This window comes from Lytechinus pictus, chromosome 5 (genome assembly GCF_037042905.1).
Source record: "Lytechinus pictus isolate F3 Inbred chromosome 5, Lp3.0, whole genome shotgun sequence".
Classification (NCBI taxonomy): Eukaryota; Metazoa; Echinodermata; class Echinoidea; order Temnopleuroida; family Toxopneustidae; genus Lytechinus; species Lytechinus pictus.
Window position 1 is genome coordinate 27,889,813 of NC_087249.1, and position 17,186 is coordinate 27,906,998.

Consider the following 17,186-nt stretch of genomic DNA (forward strand, 5'->3'; position numbering starts at 1 on the left):
AAGTTAGCTACCGCAGGGCGGTAGACCAGGAAAAAAAATAACCATCTATTTTCTTGTTAGTAAAGAGCAACTTACGGCTTCTCTAACTTGACTTGATGTCTTAATAGCTGCGTAACTTAATGATTCCATTTTAAAGCTGGTTTCTGGTTTAGTAGAAGAACAAAGTTCTATCTATTGAATATTTCATGCATCTTTTCTGCGTCTTTCGTTGCCTAGTTTGACATGAATTTGAGGATAAGATATTATGAGTGAAATAATTGGATGACTATTATTAGAAATAAACTAATCACAAATTAAGTAATTTATTTCAATTTATTTTAAGATTTTAAAAAGACTTGAAGTTTTTTTTATGTGCATAAATTCATGATTTTGTATCTAAAAAATATATTGCAATGCTTAAACGAAGAATTATTCGATCGAGGATAAATGGGATTTCTTGAGGCGCATGCGCATATGCTGGTCTATAAATCGTTTATTGTGTTCAAGAATGACGGACTACGACGATTTAAAGGTGATTATGTTTATTAATTAAATGTTAGGTACTACTGTGTTGGTGGTGAAACTGTAGAGGAAGTGACCAGTGTATTCTTTTATCTCTTTGGTCTTTTTTTAGGCTCCTGAATATTATTATTTTGTGTTCCGAATGCTTGTCATGCTTGTTGACGTTTGTTGAATGTTGTTGCTGCTGATCATCACCACGGCTCCACAGCCACATTCCCACTTGCACGGAGAGCGCGCCCGGCTGGCCGAGGCCGAGTTGTGATCATGACATGAGCTGAGAGTGAGACTTAGCTCAACTTCCTCAAGCGATGTTTCGACATTTCTACGCTATCGAATTCATTTTTAAACAAGAATTCATCGAAAAAATGAGAAAAAAATTATGCAAAAGATGGGGGAGACTTTCTCGATGTCTACGCTGGTCGTCGCTGCCATCTTGACTTCTTGTTTCTCAGTCATTGTTCTTTGCCAACGTTACGGACGTGTGCTTGGACTCAGTTGGAGTAAGAAGAGAAAGAAATAAGTTGGGTCTAAAAAGAGAAAAAAGGTGAATGAAAGAGACTGGGCGAAAAAAGAAACGGAGAGAAAAAAGGAAGTAAGAAAGAAAAGTTAAAACTAAATAAGGAATGAAAAGAAGAAAAAAGAAATGGTGAGAAAAAAAAAAGTAATAAAGAAAAAAACAGGAGTTCTAAAAAGAAAACAAAATAAAAAGACCAAAGAAACGCAGGAAAAAGAAAAGAAAAAGAAACAAGTGTGATAGTTGTGCCAAAATTTGTGTGCTTTTTTCTTCAATCTACACACAGACTCACAAAATCGACATACACTGTGAAACTAGAAAAAATCCTAGCCAGACCTATTGCGTCAGAAGTCAGTAAGGTGTGGCCTCTGCTGTTGCTTAGCAGAGATAGGCATCTTTCTCACTTTCCATCAAACACACATTGTTAGGTATTTTGTCTTTAACAAGTCCCCCCCAACATAAAATTGATTTGAATATAAAAAAGAGAAATATCCAACCAGCTTAACACTGAAAATTTCATTGAAATCGGATGTAAAATAAAGTTAGGACATTTTAAAGTTTCGATTAATTTCACAAAACAGTTATATGCACATCCTGGTCGGTATGCAAATGAGGAGACTGATGACGTCATCCACTCACTATTTATTTTGTATTTTATAATATGAAATATTCTAATTTTCTCATTGTCAAGTGAAACAGTGACTAATTCCTCCCTGAACATGTGGAATTGGCATTGTTTAATACTATTTGGTTCAGTCAAGTCGGTCCTCATGGTCAAATCTGTAAAAAAATGAAATATATAATTCAAACAATAAAAAACAAAAAGCAATAGTGAGTGATGGACATCGTCGACTGACTCATTTGCATGTCACTGAGTTGTGCATATATCACTGTTTTGTGAAAAAATAAGTAAAAATCTAAAATGCCATAACTTTCTTATTTTACATCCGATTTTGATGAAATGTTCAGCATAATGCTAGTATGATTTTTCTCTATCTATTCAAATCAACATTTTGCTGGGGCGGACTTGGCCTTTAAAGTACATGTAGATCTATATTTATTGACATTGCCTGGAAATTCACTTTCCTGCTGGTCGATGGTAGCTACTACCAACCCTGTAAAAATAAATGCGACATGACCATTCCAAGCAATTTGATAAAATGATTATATGGAAATCTGACTTCTCTTCATGAAATAACTAGACCTTCAATGTTTTGAAGAACAGTGAGGGAAAAATTGACTGAGTGGTTACGCCATCATCCTAGATTTGTCCTGAAAAGCAATTGCCCATTTGATAGGTGAATGGAGAGACGGTCTCATTAAACGATTCAGCCAACGACCATTGCTCATAGGATGGAATTCTGTTTTTAACTTTATTACAAAGTTAAGTAGCAGGCTTAGCACAGTTTTGGTCAATTTAAAGCACATCAGAAGCTTTGATGGTAAAAGGTTGTGAAATTATACTCCAGTATCATCTGACATGGCAATCTTGAAAAGTGTGGAATCTGTTTTTATACTGCAATAATAAGCAAAGTGCAAGACAATTTCCCATGAAACAGCATTTTTACTGTCGCGGCATGCAAACGCAACCGTCAAAAAAACCTTACAGTTCTATTAGAAATTGTCTTGTACCTCCATTTTGTTTTTATAAACATGTTTCTTCTTTCTATTTATACAGCATATGGTGATGAGCTTCAGGGTCACTGAGCTCCAGGTTTTACTAGGGTATGCAGGACGAAACAAAAGTGGGCGTAAACATGAACTCCAGGCACGAGCACTGTCTCTCCTTAAAAACAACTGCAGTACCCCTGTGCAAATCAAGATAAAGGACTTGTACCGTAGGAGGTTTCCTCGCAGACTTGTAGCTCCTCCTCCTTACCTTTCCTCGATATCTTCTGAACAGCCGTCAAAACTGCCTAACCACTCTTTGAACTCGAGTACTATATACTCGCAGCAGCATGGACATTCACAGACACAGCATTCTCCACCATCGTCTGGTCATCACCATACCTCCTCCTCTCATGGACTGTCTCATCCGTCGCATAATTCACACAACTCTCACAGCTCACTTTCTTCCCACTCATCACATGGAGGATCTCAAACCAATCTGCATACTAGCTCACACAGTAGTTCGCACAGTAGTTCGCATAGTTCGGTATCTCCTCTGGGTTCATCTGTCCATGCTACGCAAGCATATCATCCAGATGTAAAGCTCAAAGTTTTACCCTTCTTTGACATTCTGGCAGAACTCGTCAAACCATCAGCACTTAGTAAGTTTTTATGAAAGTTGTGATGGGGATACATGAAGATGGTTGAGCATTTGAGAGTAAGAGATTCAATTTGCCAATGGGATTAAAATATGAAAAAAAAAAAAAAGTATGATGTCATCAAATTTTCTTTGTGCATTTTAACATTTTCATCATTTACCTAGAACATTATGTAGAATCTCCACACATGGATTGGTTTGTGATGGCACAAGGTCAAATCAAAGCCAAATAGGCCCTGTTGAGATAATTGTACATGTAAGTTGGCCTGCATCATAACTGTTCATGGAACCAGGCCAATTTACATTGCTTTCAATGAAGCTAAGTCAGTATTTATTTGGGGCCCCCATGGACTGATGCCACCCAATTTGGGGTTGTCGATTTTTATCCGAGAGGTGGTATCAAAAACACTGAAATGCCCATAAAAGTTTTTGTGACATTGTTTTTAGTTCTTTTGTGATTTGTAAAAGTTTTTCTTCCGATAAATTACTGGTTACCTGGCCAATGTTTCTTGTATTTGCCATAGCTCTACAGACTTGAATAGTAAGAACCATCTGGGTGTATTTTCACCATTCCTTAACATTACTTTAAAAAAGCATCAAATACTGTACATAACAGACTTTGTATGAAATAATGGTAGTCAAAGTTATTTAGTCAAATTGATATGAAGGTGATACTGGTAGAAGAACAAATTACTTTTTTGGAAACCTTATACTTCTTGTGCATAAATCATGGTTGCAAGTTTATGGAAGAAAAAAAATTAATTGTTGCCCAATTTTTGCAAAAATTTTCCATACAAGACTATGTACAGCCCTCTTGCAATATCTGGTATTAAGATTATAAAGGATTATTTACCTTAATTGACTAGGAGTTCATAGGATTCAAATCAATTTATATTGAGCTTGATATCAATTTGTACTTCAGAGATAGAAGTTGAATCCAGTCTTGTTGATAGCTCACTTTTATTTAACTTGAGATCTTTATTATTTGGTCACAGTGAAAAGAAACAATATCTAGAAGCAATGAAAAGCGTGTCGTGGAGTACATGTAGTAGTTCATACATTATTTATACTAGTTTCTTACAGTGACCATGTGTATAGAACTGCATCCTTTTCTATAAATCTACCAGTTTTGGTCTTAGAAATGAATATAACTGCACTACATGTGTAGTTGCCACTTTACTGAATGTCTGTTTAACATTCCATCCAAGGGACCGATAATTTTCGTCTAATAAGTTTCCTCCATCGTTGAGCATGGGAGGGCATTTGTTTACACAACATTACAATAATAACTTTTGTTTTTTTTTAGTGGTTTCTGGGAAATACCGAGATGCACAGCAGTCAACACTCTTCCACCTTACACCTGCCCAGATCCAACAAATCTTAGAATCACAGGATCCAAGAACACGCAGCTTTGTAGTACAAGTTCAGCTCAGGTGAGGTTTTGTTTGTAATGCAGATTTTAAAAGTTGTATTATGATATTAATGTTTGTTCATTATTGATATTTATGCTTGTATTAATGAAATGTGCCAATTTGTGTGAATTAAAATTGTGTTTTATAAATTATTATACAGTGTGTATAAAAATAAGGTAATCCATTTAAAACGGCTGTTGGTCAAGAACTTAATGAGTTATAGAAATCATATTTACATTGACAGGGATAAATAATTCCTTAGCTCTCCAGTGAAACTGTAATTGAACCTCTGATCTCCTGAATGACCAATAAATTGGATTGAAAGACAACAGGTACAGATTCCCTCCCCCCCCCTAGTTTCAGGAAATGGATGAAGGGTGTACATGTTATGAGTAAGATCTTTCATTCGTGCCTCAGCTGACTTCTTTGTCATTAGACATGGCAACTTTGCAAAGGATGACTTTTTTTTTCTGACAGAAGATTAAACCTCTCATTTTCTATTTTGACTATTGGCAAAATGGTTTAACTTTGCAACTCGACAATATAGCTTGGTGGTAGCCACTTTCCACAAAACGCACACTTTGCAGAAGACCTGCATGTACATGTAAGAAGCTTTCAGGGAACATTCCAAAAAACAGACTTCATTAAACAAATTGTTTGAGCGAACTTCAAAAAATATTGTGATCATGGCAACTCTGAGAGAAGACGCACTTGGCGTTCAGAAGAGAACACCGAGGTTGTAAGACAACAACTTTTGGAACATCCAAGCGGCATTAGCGCTAGGTCAAATGGAGTTGGACTTGGAATGTCTTCAGCTACCTTTACAGAATTATGGGACAGGGTCTTCACATGCTTCTGTACCAAATATCCTGTGGTATCACTTTCTGCCAGCAGACCTTCCTCAAAGAGATTACATTTTGTAATTGGCCATGAGGCAACCGAGAAGGGGGGGGGGAGATGGAGAGCAAAGTGACAATTTCATATTGAACCTAATTGTGGGTGTCAAAGCTGTGTTTGCCATTTACAGCAAGGTAAATATGCCTAAATCTTGATAATGTTGTGGAATTTGCATTTGGCGAGACATCCACTAGAAATAAACTTTGAAGTCAATACTGCATTAAATCACACATTGGTTTTGAGGTAAAGAGGTGCAAGACATATTTTTCGCATTTGTCCAAAATTGTGTTGCCACACAAAAGTCCAGGAAAACTCATAGTGGATCAAACCACTTTCACAGTTTTTAGCCATTGCTCATGAAAATTTGCACAAATATTCATCTTGGGGTAGAGACATGCAAGCTTCATTTTCTAAATGTTTTAATCTGCATTACCCTGGTAGCTGCATCGGGTGGGGTATTAATCACCTTCAGTGATATATCTAGTTATTTATGCATTTATAATTATTTAAAGGGCAAGACCACCCCAACAAAAATCAATTTAAATGAAAAGAGAAATTCAAACATGCTTCACACTGAAAATTCAATCAGAATCAGATGTAAAATTTTATAAGAAAATTATGACATTCAAAAATTTCAGTGAATTTCACAAAACAGTCACATGCACATCCTGCTGGGTATGCAAATGATATAACCGATTTTATTATCTAGAGTGTTTTAGCGATGCATTAAAAATGCATATTTTAACTTGCATCAATTGCCTGTTCAATACGAGAGCGTATCCTTAAAATCCTACGAAAATCCCATTCCCATCTACAATGTAGGCTCCCGTACAAAAACTTGCTGTTCAATACGAGACTGTATTCAACACTGAACAGTCTAAAGCGCATGCTGATATATGCGCGAAATACACAACGCATACAACAATGAATGCAATGCGAGATGCAACGTAGAGCCCAATGATAATTAATGACATCATAATGAACTACATGTACATTTAGTTGCATTTCTATCTATATGACCTTTGAAGTGAGGGCATATAAGTGACATAACGTGTTCAATCAAAATTTTCCCTCTTTAATTTTTTTTTTTTTGGGGGGGGGGTTGATTGATAATGATAATTATATTGGATGGCTTTATTTCATGGAATACCATGGAATAGTTGCCCAATACTCTGAGCCATCCAATATATATCACCAACTGACTATTTTCTTTCATTGCATGAAATATCTTATTATTTTCCTGTACTGTATATAATGTGAAACAACTCCCTAAACATATGGAATTGCAATTATGCAATATACATGTATTGTGATTTGATGAAGAGTCCCTTTATTGTTGCATCTGCAAAAAAATGAAATATTAAATAATTCAAATAATAAAATACAAAAGAAATAGTGAATGACCTCATTGATACTCTGATGTGCATCTGTTTTGTGAAAAATATGTGAAATTTAAGTGCCATATATAGTGTACACCCAATTTTGTCGAAATTTTTGGTTTTATACTGTTAAAAATGCTTTTTCTCTTTTTTTACATGTAATATTCAAATCAATTTTTTGTTGGGGTGGACTTGCCCTTTTCTGTAACTGAATTTGTAGCTTTGACTCGGGACTTGTATTATACATACATGTATATATGTGAAGCCCAAGTTGAAAGGTTGAAGAAGAAGTTTCTGGAAGCGTAGAGTACTAAACATGATACATGTACATGTGCAGTGTTCCATTATGTGTGGGTTAATTTTTCTTTTGAGAAAGAGGAAGGAATATACTTCCGAATCCAAGTTACAACTTTATACAGGATGTTTAGAGATAAAGTATTGTTTTACACACACAAAAATAAATAAATCACAGGGAATGTTGAGGGGGGGGGGGGGGGCTGGAGGAAGGGTACAAAAGAGACATACATGTAAAGTGTGTGCATGATTATTTATTCTTAATTTCCTCATTGACAGATACTTAATTCTTTTGTAGTGGAGGACAAGGCTTGTTTTTTTTTTGGGGGGGGGGGTCAGGGGTTATATTATATTTTATTGAGCCCTGTGTATCAGCTGCATTTATGAAAACACATGGAAAAGTTATTTTCATTTTCACTTTTTCGCATTGAGGTTTTGAGAGTGTGAAACATTTTAAAAATCAGAAGAAAAAACAAATCTGTGAGATCTTGAAGATACAGGGAAAAGCTAAAAGGGTGAACAACTGAGATGTAATTGAAATAAAATTCAATCTTGTGTGCAACTCTTCAATATTTGTCACTTTTGGTGACAGGTTTAGTTTTGATGATACATGTACCATGACATGAGCAGACATGTACAATACAGTACATGAAATTTTGTATTTTGAAATATGGTAGGTGAAGATCTTCGCCTACCATATTTCAAAACAGTTTAATACTATTAAAAGGGGTACTCCAGGCTGAAAGTGATTTGATTTGAAAAGATGAAGTAAATTCACTGATGTGGTTTACGGTACACCATGTGAAGTGTTATAGAAACAGTGGATAGAAGAAGAGAAGAAATGGATAGGCGAGAAAGTGGAGATTTGAGAGTAGAGTATTCGTTCTTGAAAGAAGTCGGACAGTCAACCTGTCCGAAACGTTGAGTCTCTCTACTACGGTACTCATCATCTATACTCGCCAACTCAAGCCAGCATCTCCTCATTAGCTCTACTACTCAAGCTGCTCTCAACTCATCAATCTTTCCTGGTTTACAGTCCTTTTCAGGACTACTTTCAAGAAAGAATACTCTACTCTCAAATCTCCACTTTCTCGCCTATCCATTTCTTCTCTTCTTCTATCCACTGTTTCTATAACACTTCACATGGTGTACCGTAAACCACATCAGCGATTGTACATACCACCATGCAAACCTTCAAACAACATCTGAAGTAAAATCAGACAAACAAAATAATGAAAATTTTATCAAATTCGAACAAGGAATAATAAAGTTATGAGTGATACTTTTAAAATTATATTATACATTATATTATAATTATATCAAATGGTAAAACAGTTCTATGGATGTCTTCTTGAGTATGCAATGAGCAAGCAGATGTCATATGATATCCCCACTTGTAACATGTACATGTATTCTTTTGTATTACAAATTTGTATATTATATGAAATCATATTAATTACAGATTTATTGTGTATGAAAATCATTGTTGCAACTTATTTTGTTACGAGGGAGACATACTGTATCTTATATCATACGCACATCAAGATATGAAATTATTATTTCATGTATGTACATGTACATGTAATTTGAAAAGGAAAGTGGGGACATGACATCATCAGCCCAACTATTGTATTTTTGTTTTCACCAAATATTGCTAAACTTTAAAATTCAATAGTAACTCAATTATTTATTTTCAGCCTTGAATGCCATAATGCTTCTCGCATTGAATCCAAATGAATGGGATGATAAAATGCAATTTTGGCTCATACGTGTACAGTACAGTACATGTTAAGTGTATTTCACTGTGTAAGTTATAGTCCAGGAAAAATAACTGATTTTGGGGGTCAACCGCAAACAAATTGCAATAGAATTTATTTTACCACAATGCATTTCCCTGAAGTCCCCAAAATGACATACTAAAAGTCCAGAAAAATCCCAGTAGTGGAAAGACGTCTAATTTGCATAAATCCAAAATGGCCGCCAAATTTTCAGAAAATTTGAATTTTCGTACATAGATTTTGACATGAACATGTAATTGCCACAAAATTAGTGTCATATGAAAGAGAAATAAATTTCCTACAATTTGGTACTATGTATAGGGGATAAAAAGATAGTTTGGCTGAGATTTTTTAGTAGAAAACTGCATTTTTGTCATTTTTTCCCAAAAATTGAAAATTTTGGAAATACGTGATTTTACATAAATCTGAGAAAAATTAAGCAATTACCTCGAAATGTTTTAGAAAACTTTATTGATATACTATTATCATGTGGATGCAATTCTAAATTGGTGTCATTCTTTTTAACAAATTTATAAGGTATCAAAGTTGAATATTCAAATTTTACAAATATCGTTTTTGTATGCATTTTCGTAGACTAATATGTATAACGTGTACAGTACAGTAGTGAAAGATTGTATGCATTTATCTGCGCTTTTTAACCACTTAGTTAAGATTAGGCTTTTCTTTATCAGCTACATAAAAAGGCTGGTACATTGACGCCCACCCCTCTCAGGGGGCTGTCAAAGTCACGCCCGCTGGCTATATCATGCTGTACAGTGTGTATCAAAATAAACGCAACCACATTTCATTCCAAATTTGTGAAAAATTTGTTAGTTTTAAAGTCCAGGAAAAATTACTGATTTAGGGGGTCAACCTCAAACAAATTGCACAATAATTTTTGTACTGCAATGCATTTCCTTGAGGTCCCCAAATTATCTACTAAAAGTGTTTTTAAAATCCATGTAGTGGAAATACGTCTTATTTGCATAAATCCAAAATGGCGGCCATCGCAAGAATTTTTAGTAATGTTTATTTATAGTAGTACAAACACTTGTCTGATTATAGCACTTTGAAAAGTTATGATTAAAGCAATTAACTTTCACCAGTGTTATATCTTACCATAGGCTTTGTCTTAAAATTAGGATGCAAGTCAGATTTGGCCTCTGCTTACCTCTAGAGGTCAATGACCTCAAGGTCAACGACCTCAAAATATCAGAAAATTAATGTTTTGCATCATTAGCTCATGATAAATGTAATAATAATGCACACACAATTATTATTCAATATTGACTTTCAAGGTAACCTGATATTCTGGAAAGAATTTTGTGTATTATAAATGTTGACCTTTGACCCTGGAGCAATGGAAAAGGTCAATTACCTTAACATATTACAATATTGATACTTAGCATCAGTGGTTTAGGATAAACAGGCCTCTTGTGAAAAAAATACAATACAATTTATTTCAGCACAATGCATTTCCATGAAGTCTCCAAAATGGCATACTAAGAGTCCAGAAAAATCCATGTAGTGGAAAGACATCTAGTTTTTGCATAAATCCAAAATGGGGGCCATCGTGAGAATTTTTCATTTTTACAAATAATGGTAAAAACACTGGTCTGATCATACCACTTAAAAAATAATGACAAAAGCATTTTACTTTCACCATAGGCTCCATTTAAAAATTCCAATGCAATTCAGATTTGACCTCTTGAGGACAATGACCTTAAGGCCAATGACTTAAAATATTGATGTTTTGCATCCAGAGTTCTTGATTAGCATCATGTTATATCAACTTGTGTTTGAAATTTGAGGATCTCTAAAGAAATTTGACCTTAAATGTAAAAATATTGGTACTCGGCATCACTGGTTGATACGATAATGTTTTGAGGTAATTGACTTTTCACTTTCCTCAGTAGTCAAAATGTTGAGATCTGCAATCTTTACCCAAATGGTCTGTTTAAAATAACAAAAACTATATCATATGTATAGTTGTAAGTTTGTAACTCTAGGGGCACGTTTCATAAAGAGTAACTTTGCCATTATGGCAACTACCATGGCATTAGGGTTCAGCAGCCAATCAAAATCAAGGTTACCATGGTAGTTGTCATAATGGCAACGTTACAACATTTGTAACTCTTTATGAAACGGGTCCCAGGTCTTTTTTGGCAAGTACATTCCTGACTGAGGTTAGAGCATTGGGAAGTATTGAAATGTTATCTGAAATGCCTCAATTATTTTTTTTGCACTTATCATCTATGTATACTTCCCGAGAGACTTGCAAGTTTTCCCATCTAGATTGTAACCTGGTGTAGTTGCTCATTAGAAGGGAGATGCAGCTTACCACGATGCTGGTTGGCACTGCACTTCTCTTCCCATAACTTGCATAATGGTGACCCTGTCAGTGGTTGGACAGAATTTAAAATATGTTTCCTAGATTTTAGGCTTTTTCAGCTAGTTTGGCATCATAGATTTGATGGACGCTATATCTTCGCTGAGAGCTCTGTGGTATAGCTACTGGTCTGCGTATATCAGATGGGCAATACCTGACAGGAAATACAGACCCTTCACATTGTTTTGGCTTTAGATAGTTTGTGATAGTCTCACAAGTGTTGTCTAGAGGTACAGTAGATGTGTCCAAGACATCACATGCAAACTCTGTAGCAGAGTATTGGTGGAGGAGTTTGTCAGTTCCGGAGAAGGTTATTATGGATCCTCACTTTCCACCTTCACTCTAAATGTGACTGATCAAGGTTGACACCAAGATATATTGCATGGTCGCAGTGCTGGAATGGAATTAAAACCATAGGTTGTTTTGAGTTTCCTCAAAGCATGAGGATTGTGGGGAAGAAAAAAGCTAACCTTGGTCTTTGGGTTTGAAGACTGGACTCAAGCAAGAACACTACCCTGAGAGAGTCAGTTCTTTTGAATTCTTTACCTGCTGGTCTTCCTGTTGAGCTCCATAAAGAGATGTCTGTTTTCTAGTAGAAGTTTGATGACTTTGGTCAGATGAATGTCATCAATGATTTGTATAGTTGAAAGAGTAGACCACAGTATCAGATGCAGCTGCTAATTCAACAAAATTCTCTACACCCGTTAGTTAGTTACCGTATCAAGTCGGAAGTCCTCAGTGAACTGAGTCTGGTTGAGAACCTAGCCTGTATATTATTTCCAAAGTTAAAAACCAGCCTGGTTAGGAATATGATATGTTGTTCTATAATGGGACCATTTTTTTGGGATGAGATGCTCAAGTAGCTTGTAGAGATATCAGAAAAGGGTGATTGGCCTGTAGCTTTTAGGCACATTTGGATCTTTCCCAGGTTTGAGGAATTACTTCAGCCTTCCTCAAAATTTCTGGGAGATAGGACTGCGTAGCACATTGTTAAACAGGCTGACAAGCTATTCTGAAGTATGGAAGCTTAAGATGTTCATATAATCATCTCGTCATGTCTACATCTCTAAAGGAAAAGAGATAAGATGACGAAATCTCGGATCTCGTCATGTCTACATCCTGTGTGAGAGATGATCAGATGGCAAGATCTTGGATCTCGTCATGTTTACATCCTGTGGGAGGGATGACCAGATGACATGATCTGTGATCTCATCATGTCAACATCTTTTAGAAGAGATGACCAGATCTGTGATCTCGTCATGTCTACATCTTTTAGAAAAGATGATCAGATGGCAAGATATTGGATCTCGTCATGTCTACATCTTTTAGAAAAGATGATCAGATGGCAAGATCTTGGATCTCGTCATGTCTACATCCTGTAAGAGAGATGATCGATGACAAGATCTGGGATCTCGTCATGTCTGCAACTCTTAGGGAAAAGGATAAGATGACAATATCTTATATCTGATCATCTCTCCCACAGGACGTAAAAAATGACGCGATCCAAGATCTTGCCATCTGATCATCTCTCACACAGGATGTAGACATGACGAAATCTAAGATATTACCATCTTATCCTTTTCCGTATACAGACATGACGAGATGTCGGAGATGATTAAATGAACATCTGGGCGGCAGATCAAAATGTTTCATTTACTCAGAGTGGTGTCACCGAAGCGTGCTGCCTTTCCCTTTTTTGTTCCTTCAATTTCAATATCCAGGTGAAGTCTCCATTGGACTGGTCCCATGGAAGATATCTACATAGTAAACTAGTTAAGTTTAATATTCTAAATGAATTGACGTTTGAAAGTTTCAGGGTCAAAGGTCACAACTTTTAATACTCGCAAATTTTCTCATTTATCAAGGGGCCTTATAAGTTAACAAATTGTTTTGATGCAAAACATAGATTTTTATGATATTCCGACTTCAATTATCATTGCCTCTAGAGTTCAGCACAGGTCAATTCTAAATTGCATACGATTTTTAGAATGAAACCTAGATGATAAAATATAACAGTGATGAAAGTTTAAGCTTTAATCATATTCTTAGTGTTATGATCACACCAGTATTTGTACTACTACGATTAATCATTTTTGATCACTTTTGATGTCAATATGACGCTTTTTCACCATTATGATTTTTCTGGACTTTTGGTATATCATTTTAGAGACTTCATGGAGATGCAATGTGTTGAAAGAAGTAGTATTACAATTTTTACACATTGAGGCCTGTTTATCATATATGCTTAGCGTCAATATTCCAAAATGTTAAGGCCATTGACCTTTTCTAGCTCTCCAGTTTTCAAAGGTCAAAGTTTATAACCCACCAAATTCTTTCTAAAATACCAGAATACCTCGGAAGTCAATATTGAATAATTTTGTTTTCATTATTACTATTTTTATTATGAGCTAATGATGCTAAACATAATTTTTTTATATTTTGAGGTCATTGACCTTAAGGTATTTGACCTCTAGAGATCAGCGGAGGTCAAATTGGACTTGCATCCAATTTTTTAAATGAAGCATATGGTAAGATATAGCACTGGTGAAAGTTCAATGCTTCAATAATAATTTTTAAAAGTGCTATGATCAGACCAGTGCTTGTACTAATAATCATGAAAAGTTTTCATGATGGTCGCCATTTTGGATTTATGCAAATTAGATGTCTTTCCACTACATGGATTTTTCTGGACTTTTAGTATGTCATTTTGGCAACTTCATGGAAATACATCGTGCTCAAATAATTGCAATTTTTACACTAGAAGCCTGTTCACAAGTCGGAGATGCTACTTGTCAATATTCTAAGATGTTAAGGTCATTGACCTTTTCCAGCTCTCCAAGGTCAAAGGTCAAGATTTATGACCCACCAAATTCTTTCTAAAATATCAAGATACCTTGAAAGTCAATATTGAATCATTTTGTTTTCATTATAACCATATTTATTATGTATTAATGATGCAAAGCATCAATTTTTTGATATTTAGAGGTCATTGACCTTAAGTTCATTGACCTCTAGAGGTCAGCGGAGGTCAAATATGACTTGTCTTCTGATTTCAAAATGAAGTCTATGGTAAGATATAACACTGGTAAAAGTTTCATGCTTTTATCATAATTTTTGAAAGTGCTATGATCAGAACAATGTTTGTACTACAATCAATAACCATCAAAAATTCTTACGGTAGCCGCCATTTTGGATTTATGCAAATTAGACATCTTTCCACTACATGGATTTTTCTGGACTTTTAGTATGTCATTTTGGTGACTTCATGGAAATGCATCGTGCTCAAATTAATTGTATTGCAATTTTTACACTAGGAGCTTGTTCATAAATCACAGATGCTACTTGTCAATATTCTAAGATGTTAAGGTCATTGACCTTTTCCAGCTCTCCAGGGACAAAGGTCAAGACTTAAAACCCACCAAATTCTTTCTAAAATATTAAGATAACTTGAAAGTCAATATTGAATCATTTTGTTTTCATTATAACCATATTTATTATGTATTAATGATGCAAAGCATCAATTTTCTTATATTTAGAGGTCATTGACCTTAAGGTCATTGACCTCTAGAGGTCAGCAGAGGTCAAATATGACTTGTATTCTGATTTTAAAATGAAGCCTATGGTAAGATATAACACTGGTAAAAGTTTCATGCTTTTAACATATTTTTTGAAAGTGCTATGATCAGAACAATGTTTGTACTACTATCAATAATCATCAAAAATTCTTACGGTAGCCGCCATTTTGGATTTATGCAAATTAGACATCTTTCCACTAAATGGATTTTTCTGGACTTTTAGTATGTCATTTTTGGGACTTCATGGAAATGCATTGCGTTGAAAAAAATTACATTGCAATTTGTTTGCGGTCAAACCTTATTTTTCCTGGACTATTAAGTTATAATGTTTCAGTTGCATACACTGTAACTCTTACAATTGTATTCATGATGATCAGATAAGAAATGATTGTTAGAGCATGAAGACCAAGATAACAATGATCGATTTCTAGCCTTCTGATAAATATTGCTTGTATCAACATGGTTTCTATTCTTTTCAACTTCCCTTTATTTAATATTATTGAGAGAAAATGTACAAAATTTTCATAATTTTAAAACATATTCCTTGTAACAATATATTCTTTATCTTCTAAGTGTTTTTATATTGTTATCACAAGAAGCATGTTCAATATTGCCAATTAAATTTAGAATAAATTATTTCCTCCTTATGAGGTTCCTCTTTAATACTGGCAACATTTGTTTTACTACAGCCCCTGTTTGTTTTGTTAGAACCAGGGTTTCCAAGAATACATGAAGAAAAAAAAACTGGTTTTGATCTTACTAAGGGTGTGTTTATGCTTCCATTGTGAGGACATAATCAGCGTTTTCAAATGTCGATTCAAAACGCCGATCGTAAACGTGGTTCTGGGAGTGCTGTTTATGCTTAACTTTTCAGAGGCGAAATCACGATCTCCAGCTGGCTTCGCATCGTAATTTTCGTTGAGCAGGAAAGCGAGGTCATATTGGGCGCGCCCTTTTTCGAAAGTTTTTTTTTAGTGTTGTTATGGGGAAGGTACGTCGACTGTTATATAAACATCGAACAATTTCTGATATTTTAGTCATTGCATGGAGCTTCTTAAAATAGCCTTATAATTTCCACCATGGTGAGGATAATAGTAAGAAAAAAATAAAGAATATTAAGTATACAAAATAATAAAATATCTTTGTTTATGCTACTTGGGCATCTGGCGATATTTCCTCATTATATCTCATGTTCCAGGTTTTTTTTGTGTGTGTAAATCCATCAACATTCATTGTATACTAGTAATAGTACTACACATGCAAAACAAGGGAGATGAGAGGTAATTCCGTGGAGGTAACATGCGACCATGGAGCAATGCGACTGTATTTGCCCGCGGATTTTCATCTCACCGGAAGCATGTACCAAATGACGTCATTTAAACACGTTTACGATCGTGGTTCTGTTTATACTTCCCCAGAAAGCCTGATTCTGGTCAAACGACGTTTACAAACGCACCTTTTTGTGAGTTTACGATCGGCGTTTTGAAACAGCGTTTAAATGAAAGTAAGCATGGACGCAACCGTGTTTTGGACTAATCACGTTTGGAAACGCTGATTCTGGCCTGAAAAGTGGAAGCATAAACACGGCCTAATACATTTCATATTTTCATATAAAGATTCAAACCTTATAGTGTGCTGCAAGCTCGAGTTAAAGGGGAAGTTCACCCTGACAAAAAGTAAAAATAGAAGAAAAACTAATAATAAATATTGCCAAAGGTTTGACATAAATCCATCAAAGAAATAAAAAGTTATTAGAATTACATGTATTTGATTTGTGATGTCATATGCAAGCAGCATTCGTGCATAGCGAAAATGGTAAAAAATCAGTGAAATTTTATTTTCTCAGAAAATCGAAAGTGGTTTTTTGTACCTTTTGTATATCAATTATCATAAAAAGAAAACGAATATAAGTCATCAGGAACCATAAGAAAATGAAATTCATGCATTTTATATTACATAACATATGGGGCAGCTGCTCGTTTATGACATCACAAATCCAAAACTTAAAATTTGAATAACTTTCTTAATCTTTTAATAACGATTTCCTCAAACCTTCACCAATATTTTTTATTATTTTTTCTGCTATTTTTATAACAAACATTTCTTCAGGGTAAACTTCCCTTTTAAGAAATCAAAGGAGCAAGGCCATTTTGTAAAAGGGCACTTTAAGGAAAGGGAAGG

At 35.0% G+C, this 17,186-nt stretch overlaps 1 long non-coding RNA gene across 1 annotated transcript; it reads left to right on the plus strand.

Moving 5' to 3' along the window:
- The first annotated feature begins 426 nt into the window (after positions 1 to 426).
- LOC129261605 (uncharacterized) lies at positions 427 to 7,718 on the plus strand. Its single transcript, XR_010293551.1, has 3 exons — positions 427 to 511; positions 2,694 to 3,285; positions 4,588 to 7,718. It is a non-coding gene; the product is annotated as an uncharacterized LOC129261605 (long non-coding RNA).
- Positions 7,719 to 17,186: the final 9,468 nt, after the last annotated feature.